This window comes from Taeniopygia guttata, chromosome 31 (assembly GCF_048771995.1).
Source record: "Taeniopygia guttata chromosome 31, bTaeGut7.mat, whole genome shotgun sequence".
Taxonomy (NCBI): domain Eukaryota; kingdom Metazoa; phylum Chordata; class Aves; order Passeriformes; family Estrildidae; genus Taeniopygia; species Taeniopygia guttata.
Window position 1 is genome coordinate 4,135,894 of NC_133056.1, and position 18,554 is coordinate 4,154,447.

Below are 18,554 nucleotides of genomic sequence, written 5' to 3' on the forward strand. Positions count from 1 at the left end.
ACAGACAAAAACCCAAAAAAACAAACCCACACAAACCAATCAAACCAATGGATTAAAAAAACCCAAATAAAACCAAAGGGAATGAGGAGTTAGTATTACTTGTGAGGATATCACAGCAGGCAAATGGCTGCTTCCCACCATAAAAACCCACAGAAAACAGCTGCTCCAAAATATACCCAACAGGAGAACCATAAAAGTGATACATAGCAACTTTGGGGGCAGCTCCCCATTCAGGTGAAGGATGAGCACACAGTGGTACAGCTCCAGCATTCCCCACCCTCCAGGCTGCTCTTTGCTCCTGATGAAAGACCCTTGCAGGACTGTGGCCCCTCTCAGTGCATTATAAATCATTCCCACAGCTCTCAGTTGAGCCACTGGCCTTTCCAGAGCGAGATCCAGGCACAATCCTACTGCCTGCTGAGCCTCTCTGGGAGATCCTGAGCATCTTCCTGCCTAGAGCCACAGAAGAGCTCAGGCTCTCCCTGACTGGGTTTTCAGGGGAGGTTTCCATATCCCTGTGAGATCTGTCCAACCCTCAACACATCTGATTTTATGTAAAACAATGTGTTTGGGTTCCTTCCCTACTCCTGTGTGCCAGTGCAAAGTCACCCATGTGAATGGAGGGTATTGTGAGCAGGAAAATGCATTCCTGGGTTGCTTTTTTGCTTCACTGTCACTCAGCTGAACAGGGTCCTTATCTTAGAGGGACTTACAAGAATGGGTAGGAATTTTGGCTCTGAGAGGAGCAGAAAGCACATTTTCTGCACCACATTCCCAACAGATGCTGTTTCCCTGGCAAAACAGTGACTGTCATCCATGTTCCTGGGAAGACTGTAAAGAGCCATTCAGAGATGACAGGTCCACCTGGCCTTTGGCTTTGTGTACCTCATTTCACATGTCCAGTTTCAAGGGCCATGAAAAGAGGCCACCTTTTGCCCTGGCAGTGCTGATCCCTCCTGCTGATGCCCTCCCTCAGCGTGGGAGGAATGCAGAGCTGGTCTCAGAGAAGCACAGGGCTTGAGGGTTCCTGTGTCATGTCCGTGTGTTGGTAACCATTATTGAACCACCTAGTTCTTGTCTCTTATTTATTGAACTCTGGTTGGTTTCTGGAATTGGTGAAGGATGTGGAGCTGCTGGAGCCACTCCAGGGAGACCTTTGAGCTCCTTCCAATGCCTGAAGGTGCTTGAGGAGACCTGGAGAGGGACTTTGGAAAAGGCTCTGGAGGGAGAGAACAAGGGGGAATGGGTTCAGCCTGACAAAGGACAGGTTTAGAAGGAGAGTGGGAAGAAATTCTTTTCTGTGAGATTGGAAAGAGCCTGGAACAGACTGACCAGAGAAGCTGTGGCAGCTCTATCCCTGGAGGTGTTCCAGACCAATTGGACAGGGCTTGGAGCAACCTGGCATAGTGGAAGGCAGGGGGCATGGAATGAGATGGTCATGAGTTCCTTCCTAAGCCAAACCATTCTAGGATTCTATGAGTGGGCTGCTGAACTTGGCCAAAAGAAGAGCTACATTGCCGAGGTGAAGTGAGAAGGGGGATTAGAGCCACCTGTGTTTGCCCTTTAAATCCCTTCCAACATCAATTCCGGGCTCTGTCTCTGGGTATGGGCACAAAGGAGCCTTTGTTGTTCTTCAGTGGGGCTGAAATCTAAATCTCAGCGAGTGAAGATCAGAGGGTGACACGTGCTGCCGCTGGGGCCACTGTGTGGACTTGTTTTCAGAAAAATGGGAGATGCAGAGGAGAGAGAGGTTCCTGGATACAGTAACTCTACCTACACCTGGAACTGAGGCATCTGCCCAGGGATTTCATATTCACCGACTGGGAAGGAAATCGAATCAGGGCTTGCTAATTTTCATGAAGTCAAACACCTGGGATTCACTTCAGACTTGCATTTTCCTGGAAGAATTCAACACAAGCGCTGTATATTTATACACAGGCCCTGGACTTCTCTGTTGTTTGATGAGACTACAATTTGTCTTCCTCTTGTGGTTCCTGCAATCCTTCCTCTCCTGAGGTTTGCAGTTGAATTACCAACCTCTACCCCAGGAATATTCATCTGTCATATTTTGGATATTGTTGTTCTTCAAAGGAAAGCAAACAATGAGAGTTTAAGCCAGGCCTCTTCCCAGGCAGATTTGATTGGAACCAAGTCCTGCCTCAGATCCAATCTCATCTCCATTGTTGTGTACGTCTATTAATTTTCCCATCATTGCTTTTCCATTTCTTATTACTATGCAGCTCAGTCTTGAACAACATCATTCAGAACTACACAGAAGTCACATACTGCTGCTTCCCTATTCCTATCTGCTTGTTACCTAATCCCACCCAGCTCTCTATTGAACATCTGCTTTTACCTGGGCTGACAGGTGTGTTTTTTAGCTGAAAATACTGCAAATCAGGGATGCAGAATTTCTCCTTACTCTGTGAATCTGATCAAGGTCCTTTCCAATGTGTCACTGAACATGTGAATTCTCCCTTTCTCCCAACAACCCCCAGTGCTGGTTTTGGCTAAGATAAATCAGACAGCGCTGTTTGGAGTCACTCCCCACCTGCTTTTCCATCTCATCCAGTGGCTGGGGTAGGATGGCTGGTTGGGTTGTGCAGACATTGCACTGCACCTTCCCCTGCTGGTGCCCAGCCTGGATCAGGGCAGGTTGGATGCCACATGGGATCCATCCTTTGCCATGCCATGCGATCCTCCATGCAGTAGGGATAACAAGACCAGCACTGGGGAACCCCAGGTGCAGCAGCAGTGATATTTTTGGGAGAAACACGGAGCTGTGCATGGCCAGCTTGAAGTCTGCACTGGCGTGAGCACCAGGCCTGCCATGCTGAGCCCAGGGCCACAAGCAGTGCTCACCCTGGCTGGGACATTGAGTCCCAACATGGGATCCCACGGGACCGGGCACGCTGGGATTTGCCCCTGCAGCTCCCAAGTGTGTCCAGAGAGACTGCAAGGAGACAGTGACCTCTGTCAGTGGGACCCCTCTGTGCAGGTACCCCCACTCCTGGGGTGGCTGTGCCAGCTCCCCCATGAACCTCCCGCCCTGGGAACCTGGAGCAAGGGGAAACCACAACTCTGCCAATGCTGCCTGTGCCTGAAGCAAATGGAAAGAGAACTGGGGTGTGAAAAATCAGGGTTGTTTATTTACAGAAGAACAGCAACGAAAACACAGAACACTGTGACTTTTTTAAGAATATTTGTAACAACAACAATTTATTGAACGTATATACATAAGAACATATCTAACAACAATATTTGAAACGTATTTACAGAAGACCAAACGTAGCACTAAAACCTATATCCTAAAGCGAACAACAAACTCGAAAAACTATGTACAAAATGGTTCCATCTCTGCCCGGGATCTCCATCAGTCCTGGAAGAAAAGCAGGTGCCATGGTCACTCCAGTCAGGCACAGAGGGCTCTTCCGTGTTTCGCCAGGCTGGCACAGTGGGACTCTGCTGCCAGAGCTGAGGCTGGCTGGGTCTGGGGCTGGGCCCCAGGCACTGGGATGGGGCTTGTGTGGCCGGAGCAGGGACCACCCAGCCCAGCCCCAGCCTGGCTGCAGGGAACCCACTCTGCCTGTGGGGACCACGTACCTGTCACTGCTGGCATCGGTCTTCATCCCAGGACCATGGCCTCCTCTTCATCTTCTTGATCAATTTCCATGTCCTCAGCGTACTCTTCCATTTCCACATCCGTCCCCTCTTCCACATCCACTTCCATCTCTTCCTCTCCAGTCTGTACTCCATCCACTTCCATCTCCTCCTCCATATCAATCTGTGTGTCCACCTCCATTTCTTCCACTCCGTCTGCGACAGCCTGCAGAGGTAGCAAAACCTCAGAGTGGGGTCCCTGTCCCACCCCATCCCCCCAGAACTCCAGCCCACCCGGGCAGCTGGGGGGATCCACTTCCATGGAATGGCACCGTACCTTCCTCAGGACAAATGTGAACATCCTGCAGGGATGGATGACACAATCCAGGCCTTCAGCAGCTATGGAACCTGATGATGGGGGTATCCGGGGGCAGGAACAAGAAGGGTGGCAGGAGCGGGCAGGAGCAGCGCGCAGGGTGTGCTGACCCCAGGGCCAACAGTTGTGTTGTGCTGCTTGCTGGCTGCTGGCAGTTCCAGGTGGGACATGGATTGTGACGTGACAGTTGAGCTAGAGAGCCTTTGGTTCCATGCTTAGCAACGTTCCCCCAGACCATGGTGCTCAGAGCCCTGTTCCCAAGGATGGGGCATCCACAGCCTGGGCCAGTGCCTCAGCAGCCTCAGTGGAAAAGAGCAGCTTCCTGAGATCCAACCTCAATCAGCCTCCTGCAGCTGAAAGCCATCGCCCCTTGTGCTGTTGCCACAGGCCCTGTTGAACACTCTGAACACTCTGTCCCAGCCTTTCTTGTGGGACCCTTGCAGTCCTGAATCAGGAACCGAGCGATGGAAGCTTTAGGCCCAGGTTTGCCTCTAAATGTACAAAATTAATAACAGTGGAGGGGAAGATGGTGGGACACTGGTTCTGCTCTAACTGGTGAATATTTTCTTTTTTTTTTCTTCTTTTCCAGCATGCTGATGCAGGTTGAAATGCAGCTTGGCACAATATCCATTTTCTTCTCCATTTGTGAAACATGGAACAAAGTCTGGGCAAGCTGATGATGCAGAGGAAAACCTGCAAATGTACTGGTTATCCTGAGCCTGGAGGATGCAGTTAAAGCCAGCCAAAAGCAATTTCTGGAAAGTCAAGCCTGGTGTACATTTCTTTGAGTTTTGCTATGCCATCTTCACCTGAGTCTTATAAAAAAGCAAACAAAAAAGTCAAACAAAAACAGACAAAAACCCAAAAAAACAAACCCACACAAACCAATCAAACCAATGGATTAAAAAAACCCAAATAAAACCAAAGGGAATGAGGAGTTAGTATTAGTTGTGAGGATATCACAGCAGGCAAATGGCTGCTTCCCACCATAAAAACCCACAGAAAACAGCTGCTCCAAAATATACCCAACAGGAGAACCATAAAAGTGATACATAGCAACTTTGGGGGCAGCTCCCCATTAAGGTGAAGGATGAGCACACAGTGGTACAGATCCAGCATTTCCCACCCTCCAGGCTGCTCTTTGCTCCTGATGAAAGACCCTTGCAGGACTGTGGCCCCTCTCAGTGCATTATAAATCATTCCTGCAGCTCTCAGTTGAGCCATTGGCATTTCCAGTTTGAGATCCAGACACAATCCTACTGCCTGCTGAGCCTCTCTGGGAGATCCTGAGCATCTTCCTGCCTAGAGCCACAAAAGAGCTCAGGCTCTCCCTGACTGGGTTTTCAGGGGAGGTTTCCATATCCCTGTGAGATGTGTTCACCCCTCAACACATCTGATTTTATGTAAAACGATGTGTTTGGGTTCCTTCCCTACTCCTGTGTGCCAGTGCGAAGTCACCCATGTGAATGGAGGGTATTGTGAGCAGGAAAATGCATTCCTGGGTTGCTTTTTTGCTTCACTGTCACTCAGCTGAACAGGGTCCTTATCTTAGAGGGACTTACAAGAATGGGTAGGAATTTTGGCTCTGAGAGGAGCAGAAAGCACATTTTCTGCACCACATTCCCAACAGATGCTGTTTCCCTGGCAAAACAGTGACTGTCATCCATGTTCCTGGGAAGACTGTAAAGAGCCATTCAGAGATGACAGGTCCACCTGGCCTTTGGCTTTGTGTACCTCATTTCACATGTCCAGTTTCAAGGGCCATGAAAAGAGGCCACCTTTTGCCCTGGCAGTGCTGATCCCTCCTGCTGATGCCCTCCCTCAGCGTGGGAGGAATGCAGAGCTGGTCTCAGAGAGCCACAGGGCTTGAGGGTTCCTGTGTCATGTCCGTGTGTTGGTAACCATGATTGAACCACCTAGTTCTTGTCTCTTATTTATTGAACTCTGGTTGGTTTCTGGATCTGGTGAAGGATGTGGAGCTGCTGGAGCCACTCCAGGGAGACCTTTGAGCTCCTTCCAATGCCTGAAGGTGCTTGAGGAGACCTGGAGAGGGACTTTGGAAAAGGCTCTGGAGGGAGAGAACAAGGGGGAATGGGTTCAGCCTGACAAAGGACAGGTTTAGAAGGAGAGTGGGAAGAAATTCTTTTCTGTGAGATTGGAAAGAGCCTGGAACAGACTGACCAGAGAAGCTGTGGCAGCTCCATCCCTGGAGGTGTTCCAGACCAGTTGGACAGGGCTTGGAGCAACCTGGCATAGTGGAAGGCAGGGGGCATGGAATGAGATGGTCATGAGTTCCTTCCTAAGCCAAACCATGCTAGGATTCTATGAGTGGGCTGCTGAACTTGACCAAAAGAAGAGCTACATTGCCGAGGTGAAGTGAGAAGGGGGATTAGAGCCACCTGTGTTTGCCCTTTAAATCCCTTCCAACATCAATTCTGGGCTCTGTCTCTGGGTTTGGCCACAAAGGAGCCTTTGTTGTTCTTCAGTGGGGCTGAAATCTAAATCTCAGCGAGTGCAGCTCAGAGGGTGACACGTGCTGCCGCTGGGGCCACTGTGTGGACTTGTTTTCAGAAAAATGGGAAATGCAGAGGAGAGGTTCCTGGATACAGTAACTCTACCTACACCTGGAACTGAGGCATCTGCCCAGGGATTTCATATTCACCGACTGGGAAGGAAATCGAATCAGGGCTTGCTAATTTTCATGAAGTCAAACACCTGGGATTCACTTCAGACTTGCATTTTCCTGGAAGAATTCAACACAAGCGCTGTATATTTATACACAGGCACTGAACTTTTCTGTTGTTTGATGAGACTACAATTTGTCTTCCTCTTGTGGTTCCTGCAATCCTTCCTCTCCCGAGGTTTGCAGTTGAATTACCAACCTCTACCCCAGGAATATTCATCTGTCATATTTTGGATACTGTTGTTCTTCAAAGGAAAGCAAACAATGCGATTTGAAGCCAGGCCTCTTCCCAGGCAGATTTGATTGGAACCAAGTCCTGCCTCAGATCCAATCTCATCTCCATTGTTGTGTATGTCTATTAATTTTCCCATCATTGCTTTTCCATTTCTTATTACTATGCAGCTCAGTCTTGAACAACATCATTCAGAACTACACAGAAGTCACATACTGCTGCTTCCCTATTCCTATCTGCTTGTTACCTAATCCCACCCAGCTCTCTATTGAACATCTGCTTTTACCTGGGCTGACAGGTGTGTTTTTTAGCTGAAAATACTGCAAATCAGGGATGCAGAATTTCTCCTTACTCTGTGAATCTGATCAAGGTCCTTTCCAATGTGTCACTGAACATGTGAATTCTCCCTTTCTCCCAACAACCCCCAGTGCTGGTTTTGGCTAAGATAAATCAGACAGCGCTGTTTGGAGTCACTCCCCACCTGCTTTTCCATCTCATCCAGTGGCTGGGGTCGGATGGCTGGTTGGGTTGTGCAGACATTGCACTGCACCTTCCCCTGCTGGTGCCCAGCCTGGATCAGGGCAGGCTGGATGCCACATGGGATCCATCCTTTGCCATGCCATGCGATCCTCCATGCAGTAGGGATAACAAGCCCAGCACTGGAGAACCCCAGGTGCAGCAGCAGTGATATTTTTGGGAGAAACACGGAGCTGTGCATGGCCAGCTTGAAGTCTGCAGTGGTGTGAGCACCAGGCCTGCCATGCTGAGCCCAGGGCCACAAGCAGTGCTCACCCTGGCTGGGACATTGAGTCCCAACATGGAATCCCACGGGACCGGGCACGCTGGGATTTGCCCCTGCAGCTCCCAAGTGTGTCCAGAGAGACTGCAAGGAGACAGTGACCTCTGTCAGTGGGACCCCTCTGTGCAGGTCCCCCCACTCCTGGGGTGGCTGTGCCAGCTCCCCCATGAACTTCCTGCCCTGGGAACCTGGAGCAAGCGGAAAACACAACTTTGCCAATGCTGCCTGTGCCTGAAGCAAATGGAAAGAGAACTGGGGTGTGAAAAATCAGGGTTGTTTATTTACAGAAGAACAGCAACGAAAACACAGAACACATTGACTTTTTTAGGAATATTTGTAACAACAACAATTTATTGAACGTATATACATAAGAACATATCTAACAACAATATTTGAAACGTATTTACAGAAGACCAAACGTAGCACTAAAACCTATATCCTAAAGCGAACAACAAACTCGAAAAACTATGTACAAAATGGTTCCATCTCTGCCCGGGATCTCCATCAGTCCTGGAAGAAAAGCAGGTGCCATGGTCACTCCAGTCAGGCACAGAGGGCTCTTCCGTGTGTCCCCAGGCTGGCACAGTGGGACTCTGCTGCCAGAGCTGAGGCTGGCTGGGTCTGGGGGCTGGGCCCCAGGCACTGGGATGGGGCTTGTGTGGCCGGAGCAGGGACCACCCAGCCCAGCCCCAGCCTGGCTGCAGGGAATCCACTCTGCCTGTGGGGACCACGTACCTGTTGCTGCTGGCATCGGTCTTCATCCCAGGACCATGGCCTCCTCCTCATCTTCTTGATCAATTTCCATGTCCTCAGCGTACTCTTCCATTTCCACATCCGTCCCCTCTTCCACATCCACTTCCATCTCTTCCTCTCCAGTCTGTACTCCATCCACATCCATCTCCTCCTCCATATCAGTCTGTGTGTCCACCTCCATCTCTTCCTCTCTGTCTGCGACAGCCTGCAGAGGTAGCAAAACCTCAGAGTGGGGTCCCTGTCCCACCCCATCCCCCCAGAACTCCAGCCCACCCGGGCAGCTGGGGGGATCCACCTCCATGGAATGGCACCGTACCTTCCTCAGGACAAATGTGAACATCCTGCAGGGATGGATGACACAATCCAGGCCTTCAGCAGCTATGGAACCTGATGATGGGGGTATCCGCGGGCAGGAACAAGAAGGGTGGCAGGAGCGGGCAGGAGCAGAGCGCAGGGTGTGCTGACCCCAGGGCCAACAGTTGTGTTGTGCTGCTTGCTGGCTGCTGGCAGTTCCAGGTGGGACATGGATTGTGACGTGACAGTTGAGCTAGAGAGCCTTTGGTTCCATGCTTAGCAACGTTCCCCCAGACCATGGTGCTCAGAGCCCTGTTCCCAAGGATGGGGCATCCACAGCCTGGGCCAGTGCCTCAGCAGCCTCAGTGGGAAAGAGCAGCTGCCTGAGATCCAACCTCAATCAGCCTCCTGCAGCTGAAAGCCATCGCCCCTTGTGCTGTTGCCACAGGCCCTGTTGAACACTCTGAACACTCTGTCCCAGCCTTTCTTGTGGGACCCTTGCAGTCCTGCATCAGGAACTGAGCGATGGAAGCTTTAGGCCCAGGTTTGCCTCTAAATGTACAAAATTAATAACAGTGGAGGGGAAGATGGTGGGACACTGGTTCTGCTCTAACTGGTGAATATTTTCTTTTTTTTTTTTCTTCTTTTCTATCATGCTGATGCAGGTTGAAATGAAGCTTGGCACAATATCCATTTTCTTCTCCATTTGTGAAACACGGAACAAAGTCTGGGCAAGCTGATGATGCAGAGGAAAACCTGCAAATGTACTGGTTATCCTGAGCCTGGAGGATGCAGTTAAAGCCAGCCAAAAGCAATTTCTGGAAAGTCAAGCCTGGTGTACATTTTCTTGAGTTTTGCTATGCCATCTTCACCTGAGTCTTATAAAAAAGCAAACAAAAAACTCAAACAAAAACAGACAAAAACCCAAACAAACAAACACACACAAACCAAAAAAATACATTAAAAAACCCAAATAAAACCAAAGGGAATGAGGAGTTAGTATTAGTTGTGAGGATATCACAGCAGGCAAATGGCTGCTTCACACCATAAAAAACCACAGAAAACAGCTGCTCCAAAATATACCCAACAGGAGAACCATAAAAGTGATACATAGCAACTTTGGGGGCAGCTCCCCATTCAGGTGAAGGATGAGCACACAGTGGTACAGCTCCAGCATTCCCCACCCTCCAGGCTGCTCTTTGCTCCTGATGAAAGACCCTTGCAGGACTGTGGCCCCTCTCAGTGCATTATAAATCATTCCCACAGCTCTCAGTTGAGCCACTGGCCTTTCCAGAGCGAGATCCAGGCACAATCCTACTGCCTGCTGAGCCTCTCTGGGAGATCCTGAGCATCTTCCTGCCTAGAGCCACAAAAGAGCTCAGGCTCTCCCTGACTGGGTTTTCAGGGGAGGTTTCCATATCCCTGTGAGATCTGTCCAACCCTCAACACATCTGATTTTATGTACAATGATGTGTTTGGGTTCCTTCCCTACTCCTGTGTGCCAGTGCGAAGTCACCCATGTGAACGGAGGGTATTGTGAGCAGGAAAATGCATTCCTGGGTTGCTTTTTTGCTTCACTGTCACTCAGCTGAACAGGGTCCTTATCTTAGAGGGACTTACAAGAATGGGTAGGAATTTTGGCTCAGAGAGGAGCAGAAAGCACATTTTCTGCACCACATTCCCAACAGATGCTCTTTCCCTGGCAAAACAGTGACTGTCATTCATGTTCCTGGGAAGACTGTAAAGAGCCATTCAGAGATGACAGGTCCACCTGGCCTTTGGCTTTGTGTACCTCATTTCACATGTCCAGTTTCAAGGGCCATGAAAAGAGGCCACCTTTTGCCCTGGCAGTGCTGATCCCTCCTGCTGATGCCCTCCCTCAGCGTGGGAGGAATGCAGAGCTGGTCTCAGAGAACCACAGGGCTTGAGGGTTCCTGTGTCATTTCCGTGTGTTGGTGACCATGATTGCACCACCTAGTTCTTGTCTCTTATTTATTGAACTCTGGTTGGTTTCTGGAATTGGTGAAGGATGTGGAGCTGCTGGAGCCACTCCAGGGAGACCTTTGAGCTCCTTCCAATGCCTGAAGGTGCTTGAGGAGACCTGGAGAGGGACTTTGGGAAAGGGTCTGGAGGGAGAGAACAAGGGGGAATGGGTTCAGCCTGACAAAGGACAGGTTTAGAAGGAGAGTGGGAAGAAATTCTTTTCTGTGAGATTGGAAAGACGCTGGAACAGACTGACCAGAGAAGCTGTGGCAGCTCCATCCCTGGAGGTGTTCCAGACCAATTGGACAGGGCTTGGAGAGACCTAGCATAGTGGAAGGCAGGGGACATGGAATGAGATGGTCATTAGTTCCTTCCTAAGCCAAACCATTGTAGGATTCTATGAGTGGGCTGCTGAACTTGGCCAAAAGAAGAGCTACATTGCCGAGGTGAAGTGAGAAGGGGGATTAGAGCCACCTGTGTTTGCCCTTTAAATCCCTTCCAACATCAATTCTGGGCTCTGTCTCTGGGTTTGGCCACAAAGGAGCCTTTGTTGTTCTTCAGTGGGGCTGAAATCTAAATCTCAGCGAGTGCAGCTCAGAGGGTGACACGTGCTGCCGCTGGGGCCACTGTGTGGACTTGTTTTCAGAAAAATGGGAGATGCAGAGGAGAGAGAGTTTCCTGGATACAGTAACTCTACCTACACCTGGAACTGAGGCATCTGCCCAGGGATTTCATATTCACCGACTGGGAAGGAAATCGAATCAGGGCTTGCTAATTTTCATGAAGTCAAACACCTGGGATTCACTTCAGACTTGCATTTTCCTGGAAGAATTCAACACAAGCGCTGTATATTTATACACAGGCACTGAACTTTTCTGTTGTTTGATGAGACTACAATTTGTCTTCCTCTTGTGGTTCCTGCAATCCTTCCTCTCCTGAGGTTTGCAGTTGAATTACCAACCTCTACCCCAGGAATATTCATCTGTCATATTTTGGATATTGTTGTTCTTCAAAGGAAAGCAAACAATGAGAGTTTAAGCCAGGCCTCTTCCCAGGCAGATTTGATTGGAACCAAGTCCTGCCTCAGATCCAATCTCATCTCCATTGTTGTGTACGTCTATTAATTTTCCCATCATTGCTTTTCCATTTCTTATTACTATGCAGCTCAGTCTTGAACAACATCATTCAGAACTACACAGAAGTCACATACTGCTGCTTCCCTATTCCTATCTGCTTGTTACCTAATCCCACCCAGCTCTCTATTGAACATCTGCTTTTACCTGGGCTGACAGGTGTGTTTTTTAGCTGAAAATACTGCAAATCAGGGATGCAGAATTTCTCCTTACTCTGTGAATCTGATCAGGGTCCTTCCAATGTGTCACTGAACATGTGAATTCTCCCTTTCTCCCAACAACCCCCAGTGCTGGTTTTGGCTAAGATAAATCAGACAGTGCTGTTTGGAGTCACTCCCACCTGCTTTTCCATCTCATCCAGTGGCTGGGGTCGGATGGCTGGTTGGGTTGTGCAGACATTGCACTGCACCTTCCCCTGCTGGTGCCCAGCCTGGATCAGGGCAGGCTGGATGCCACATGGGATCCATCCTTTGCCATGCCATGCGATCCTCCATGCAGTAGGGATAACAAGGCCAGCACTGGGGAACCCCAGGTGCTGCAGCAGTGATATTTTTGGGAGAAACACGGAGCTGTGCATGGCCAGCTTGAAGTCTGCACTGGCGTGAGCACCAGGCCTGCCATGCTGAGCCCAGGGCCACAAGCAGTGCTCACCCTGGCCGGGACACTGAGTCAAGGAGCTTTGCAAGAATTTTTTAGCTTGGAAAAGCTCTCAAAGCTCATGGAGTCCAGCCCTCCCCGCAGCAGTGCCAAGCTCACCACTGAACCATGTCCCCAGGTGCCACATCCTCACCTCCTTTAAATGCCTCCAGAGATGGTGACTCCAGTGCCCTGGGCAGTCTGTGCCACTGCTGGACTGCTCTTTGGTGAGGAAATTTTCCTAATATCCAATCTAAGCTTCCACTGGTGCAACTTGAGGCTGTTTCCTCTTGTCCTGTTGGTTGTTACCTGGGAGAAGACTCTGTGCACACACACACACACACACAGAGAGGGACAGATGGGCACAAGGCATGGGAATTCCCTTTGACTCCTCAAGCACAAACCTACGGGGATGGTCCTTTTTTTTTGCACAGCAGATAAAAACTGAAGCAGTGAGCTGTATCCTAACCAGGGAGATGGGGTAGAATGATGCTTTGAAAGGGGATAAAACTTGCTGCCAGGCTTTCCTCCATGAGCAAGTCCAATTTCTTTGTCTCTTTTTATATTTGTTTTTTCTTTTGGTTCTGTGTTATTCCTCCGTGGGCAGGAGGCTGCAGGCATTTCAATTTTTTTCAAGTTCTTGTTACATAAAGGGCCCAAAATATGTTCTCTTCTCAGAGGCAGTAAACAGCAAGTGCACAATGCAGCTTCTCTAAGCCTCTCTTCTCCTGTCTCAGGGAGAAAGGAGTTCTCCAAGCCCTAGAGCCTGAGTCACTCCCTGTGTGAGCATGAATTAACCAGGAATGTTCGAGTATTATTCCTGAATAATTCATGAACCTGAATTAATCATGCATTTGCATGAATTATTCATGAATAACTCATGGAAATGCAAGGTTTATTCATGCTCCAAAAAACCCAAGGCTTTTCCCCTTCTCTTCTGCTTTCTCTGAAACAAGCTAAGGAAAAAAATAATATATGTATATGGGAAAAGAACAGGAATAATAGTGCTGAAACAAAACAACCAGGACAAAAGAATGCAAAAGCTCTTTCTTTCCTTTGCAGTGGGGACAGCAGGTGGGAGCTTTCCAAGCCAGACAAAGGAGACCTGACAAGGACCTGTGGTGAAGGGACAAGCACAAGGCAAGGAAGTGTCCGGTCACCTCCTCTGCTGGAACAGGCAGCAGAGACCTGGAGAGACAGGAGACATCTTGCAAGACTCAACACCTGGAGCAGTGCTAACCAGGCAAGGAGCAGCTCTGTTGCTATCAGGATTATGATCTCTCTTTTTTCTCTCTCTGTTTTTGTGTTTGTGTAGTTTTGTTGCTTTCCTAAGGGTAAATGAACAACTGGTTTGGGGAAGGAAGATCACTGTGTTTTCTTTAAATGTTAAAAGAAAATCCCCTAGAGAGCTGTTTGGGCTGGGATTGTTTGCTGTCTGGAATGTGAGCTCTGTTTCTGAGAGGGAGAGGGCTCAGCTATGCATTTATCCCAGTTTCTGCTCTGTAGCCTTCCCTGCGTTAGGGAGAGGGCTGGGGGCAGCTGCCTGTTTCGGGGAAGGATGTAGGGAGACAGGCACACAGACCATTTGTATATGGTGCTTCCTGATAAAAAAAAATCAATGCCAGGGTGTGTATCAGTCAGGAGAAAAGGGCTGGAGAAAACCAGGTGTGAGACTGTGCCAGCAGGGCAGACTGACAGGTCTGGGGAGAGTTACAGTTCCTGCAGGGAGCTTTGCTGCAACTGATGGTGGCTGAGATAGGGAAAGAGAAAGTTCTCCAGGGTGAACTTGAACCTTCCAAGTGAGAGGAATCAAATCCAGGCAGGACTTTAATGGGGGTGTGGAGAGAAAACAAGAAACTGGAATAAATTGGGTCCTAGCTGCCCTTTCTGCCAGCTCCAACTCTCCTCTGCCTACCCCAGCTTCCTCCCATTTTCTTTGGACACTGTGGCCATTCTTCACTGGCCACAGCACATGGGCCCAGCCTTGTCCCCAGAACTCTTCTGCCAAATGCTGCTGCCGAGCAGAGCAGGCAGGACTGGGGTGATGCTGCCTGGGCCCTTAGGAGCTGGGAAGAAACTGCTCCTGAGCTCAGCAGCCCTCGGCTCCTCAGCTGCTCCTCTGGCATGGGAGATTTTGGAAATCACCACCAGCCTGGCTCTCCAGTTTTTCCGATGGTTGAAGTCTGCAGCTCCAGGGGCAGAAAGGGAAAGCTCAGTGGGCAGAGCCGTGGGCCAGGACTTAGGATCCAGCTCCTTGCAGCTTTGTTGCTTGACTGCCTTAGACATATCTATCACTGGTCTGTGCCTCAGTTTCCCCATGGGTGAAATGAAGGGAATTTTCTGTTCTCCTTATCAAAGCATTTTGATGTTTACTGGGGGAAATAATTGTGGAGGCAAGGGAACAATCATTTCCTGGAATACCCCTGGGACTTTTTGAGTCTCTTCTCTGCACTGCCTTGATATCACACAGACACAGCCCTGCACTGGAGCAAACTGCTGGAGATCCACTGAAGTCATTTGAGCTGTGATGGTTCACAGGGGCAGAGGAGCCAGCCTGTGTCTGCTCAGTGGCTTGTTCAGCATCTGCTCAAAGTGTCAGCTGTGAGGGCTGGCCCTGCCTGATCCCAGGTGAGACCTGCCATGGCTGTCACTGCGAAGGACACTTGGATGCACTGAAGGCATGTGGTGCTGTGCTCAGTCAGACCCAAGACAGCCTCCTAGCAAAGGGCTTTAGGACAAGGCAAGCTCAGAAAGGTGGGAATGGGAACAGAGAAATGAAATAACTGGTAGAGCAAATGTAAGGCCAAGTATTTTATATCTGCAGGTTGTGCTGGCCTGGGTAAAGCACATCTTGTGAACACTCCCACCCACAGGAGAGCCCAGACCCCTGTGGTGACATTGCCACACTGTCCCTCTGCTCCAGGTGGGCAGCCCTGATGTCAGCCAAGCTCTACGTGCTCATCACTGGCCCGACGGCAGCCGGGTTATCGACATCGAGAACATCAAGGAGCCCCGCAAGCCCTTCCACCTCTGCACTGTGGGGGAGCAGGTCCTGGCCCGCTGCCCTGGATTCAGTGGGCTGTACTGGGGTGTGGTGGGAGGCATAAGTGGTAAGTGACACCCCCCTGGCCTGGGTTTGCAATCTGGGGCTGCTCAGGAGCAGAAGGAGTTTAGTTCTGAAAGATCTTCTCTTCCTACAGAGCACAAAGGTATTTTGGAGAAGAAGCTGCTGGAAGATCGACAGCTCCTGGAGAAGTTAAGTGAGTAAGGGCTTTTGAAAATTGCACCTTTCAACTTCCATGGAGCTTTTTGGGTGGGAGGATGCTGAGCATGTTGTAGTCCCATCAAAAATTTCACATCATTGCAATCAGTGTACAAAGCACTGAGTGGGAGTGGAAGACAGACACGCTGCTGTCCCATTGCTCATCCTGAGTATCTCCCTTCCTTTCAGAAGAAGAACCAGCTGTCCACAGCATGATGCCATCCCCACCAAAAAAATCCAGGAAAACCTTTCCAAAATGGACCTCAGGGAATGCATCCAGGGAATACCCCAGTGACAGGAACTCTCCTGCAAAGCCACTGCTGAGGGTGGCTGAGGCCAGCCTGCCCCGTGATGCCAGCAGCTCCTCCATCAAGGACAGGCGTGTCCTGGGAAGCGTGGCAGGGAGTCCCTGCTCACTGGCAGCTCCCCCCCACCCAGCCAGTGCCTTCACACCTCCATCCACCTTCATCACCATGGCCATGCCAGGGCCAGGGACTTCCCAGAGTGAAGAGGACAGGGCTGGTCCAGCTGCCAGAGGTAACCTTGGGTTCTGGCTCTGCTGCCTGGTCCTGAGTGACAGGGTGGGATGGGGACTTGCAGAGCAGTCAGAAAACCTCTGCTTTGCTCCAGGGCTGTATGGGTTTGTCTCAGGGCTACAGAGGTTAGAGATGGCATTTCCTGGTCCTTTCCACCTGGGAGATCTGTTCCAGGAGGGCTGTCTAAAGGGAGATGCCTGTATGTAGGGTATGGTCTCTGCTCTGTCAGGCACCAGCTGTTTCCTGGGCTAGCAGTTCTCTCCCCCCAAGCCAAAAGACAATCTGAATGAATGAATGCCTGAATAACTGAAATTCCCAAAAGCCCTGTGTCTCTGTTAGTCAAACCTTCTCAGATTTGCCTATTTCCCTATTTTTCCACCCACTACTGCACCCATTAAATGCACTTATGAAAATGTGCTAGTGTCTTATTTACCTGCTGACTAACAGCAGCATCCAGAGATGATTTGGCTCTACTTGCCTTGCCCCCACCATATCATTTGCACTTAGAACGGAAGCCCTTGAGATGCCACTTTTTTCTAATAACAAATCCCTATTGATCAGTCCTGGAAAGCCTGTCTGGATCACTGCTATGCAAATGGAATAAGGTGTTGCCATGCAATCTAGCAGGGGTGCTTAGATAATATGTTCTGGAGAGAGAGGGGTTCAGGACCTTTTCAACAGCTGATTTTTCAGCTTGTCTCTCACCCTTGCTGCAGATTATGTTGCCCTTCCAATGAAGAGGAAGCCAGATGGCATCTTGTCCCCGTGCCAACAGCAGATCTGTCTGAACAAGTAACACCTGAAAGCCCAATAAAGGGCCTGAATGTTTCACACCACACATATTGATTTCTGTCCACACTGTCTCCATTCTCTGGCAGTGCTTGCTTTGAGTAGATGCTCATGGAGGTTAAACCCAAAGCACAGAAGATAACAGAAGTTTGTGTGGGCAAACACAGCAAGAAATGAGCCTGTGCTCTGATTCCATGGCGGGTCAGTGGGAGGTCCCCCATATCTGTGTGCCAGGGGGATGCAGAGGAGTTTGTGCACATTGAGAACCCTTCATGTTCCCTCTCAGTCTGTTTCATTCTTGTTGCAAATGAAACCAGAATTGACTTTGCTTTGAATTCCAGATAATTCTCCTCAGGAATGGATTTGAATGTGAGCACAAAGCTGTTTGTGGCAGTGCTGTTTAACTTGCTTGTTTCTTCCAGCCGTGAGGAGCGCAAGATTGATGCTTTGCAAGAGATGGATGGCTTTGAAAGGGTTCACAAAAATGTCAGTCCTGGTGAGATGGAAAGGTAATTAGCAAAAGAAGGCACTTGTTCCTAACTCTGTTCTCCTTCTCACTACAAAAGCGAGCAGTGAGATCACAGATGGGTGACAAAGTGGGGCAATTTTAAACTCCAAAGTTGCTGAGTCTCTTTGCAATCAAGCCAGGTGTTTCTGATTGTAGGGCTTGGATTTAGAGATGCAAGAAGGCTCTAAAACAGTGCAGAAACTACAAAGCTCTAGCCTATAACAATCAAAACATGGTTGTGTGTTCCTTGTCTTACTGCTCATTACTTTGATGGCCAGTATCCAGTGATAAAATGATGCTAGGGACGGTTTTCTTGCCAAGAAATGGGTACCAAAAAAATTAAAGTTATGGTTCTTGCATTGTCATTTCCCACAAGTCTGTTGTTTAATACCACACATATATGTGTCCTGGGACTTGCAAGACAGGCTTTATGTCTTTCCTTTCAAATAAGAAGAAAACTGAGCATCAAAGTCTCCATGTATGCATGCCAAGGGGGAGTTGAGGGTTAAACTGAACATTCCTGAGAACTGAAAAGTCCAGATCATGTCACTTTTCTCTCCTGCCTTACTCCTCACCCAGGAATAGCTGGAAGGGCTGATAGTCTGTCAGAGGAGTTGTCCTGCCCTGCTGGCAGAAGGCATCTAATCACTGCTTGGGTGGAGGAGTGACATCCAGAGTGAGGACATGGTGTCTTCTTGCCTTTGCACAAGCGACTTTAATTTTTCAGGGTGGAGAAGATGGAGCAGCTGGAAAGGATGGTGTTGGACCTCCAACAGGACGTCCTCTCTCTGAAGAAGAAGGTGCAGAGGCTGGAATCCCTGTCCTTCCAGGAGGAGCCCCACCAACAGCCGTGTGAGGTGGTGGAGCTCTTCAACGGCTACGCCAAGGAGCAGCTCAAAGAGACCATCAGGTTTGACCAGAAAATCAGCACAGCCTGCAAGACTCTGCTCTACAAACTCTTCACCTCTGA

General features: G+C 49.5%; 2 long non-coding RNA genes across 2 annotated transcripts; both read left to right on the forward strand.

Moving 5' to 3' along the window:
* The first annotated feature begins 13,364 nt into the window (after positions 1-13,364).
* LOC140681100 (uncharacterized) lies at positions 13,365-15,507 on the forward strand. The gene is made up of 2 exons (XR_012052344.1): positions 13,365-13,732; positions 15,314-15,507. It is a non-coding gene; the product is annotated as an uncharacterized lncRNA (long non-coding RNA).
* An 88-nt stretch (positions 15,508-15,595) lies between these two features.
* LOC140681101 (uncharacterized) lies at positions 15,596-17,077 on the forward strand. Its single transcript, XR_012052345.1, has 3 exons — positions 15,596-15,749; positions 15,941-16,288; positions 17,004-17,077. It is a non-coding gene; the product is annotated as an uncharacterized lncRNA (long non-coding RNA).
* Positions 17,078-18,554: the final 1,477 nt, after the last annotated feature.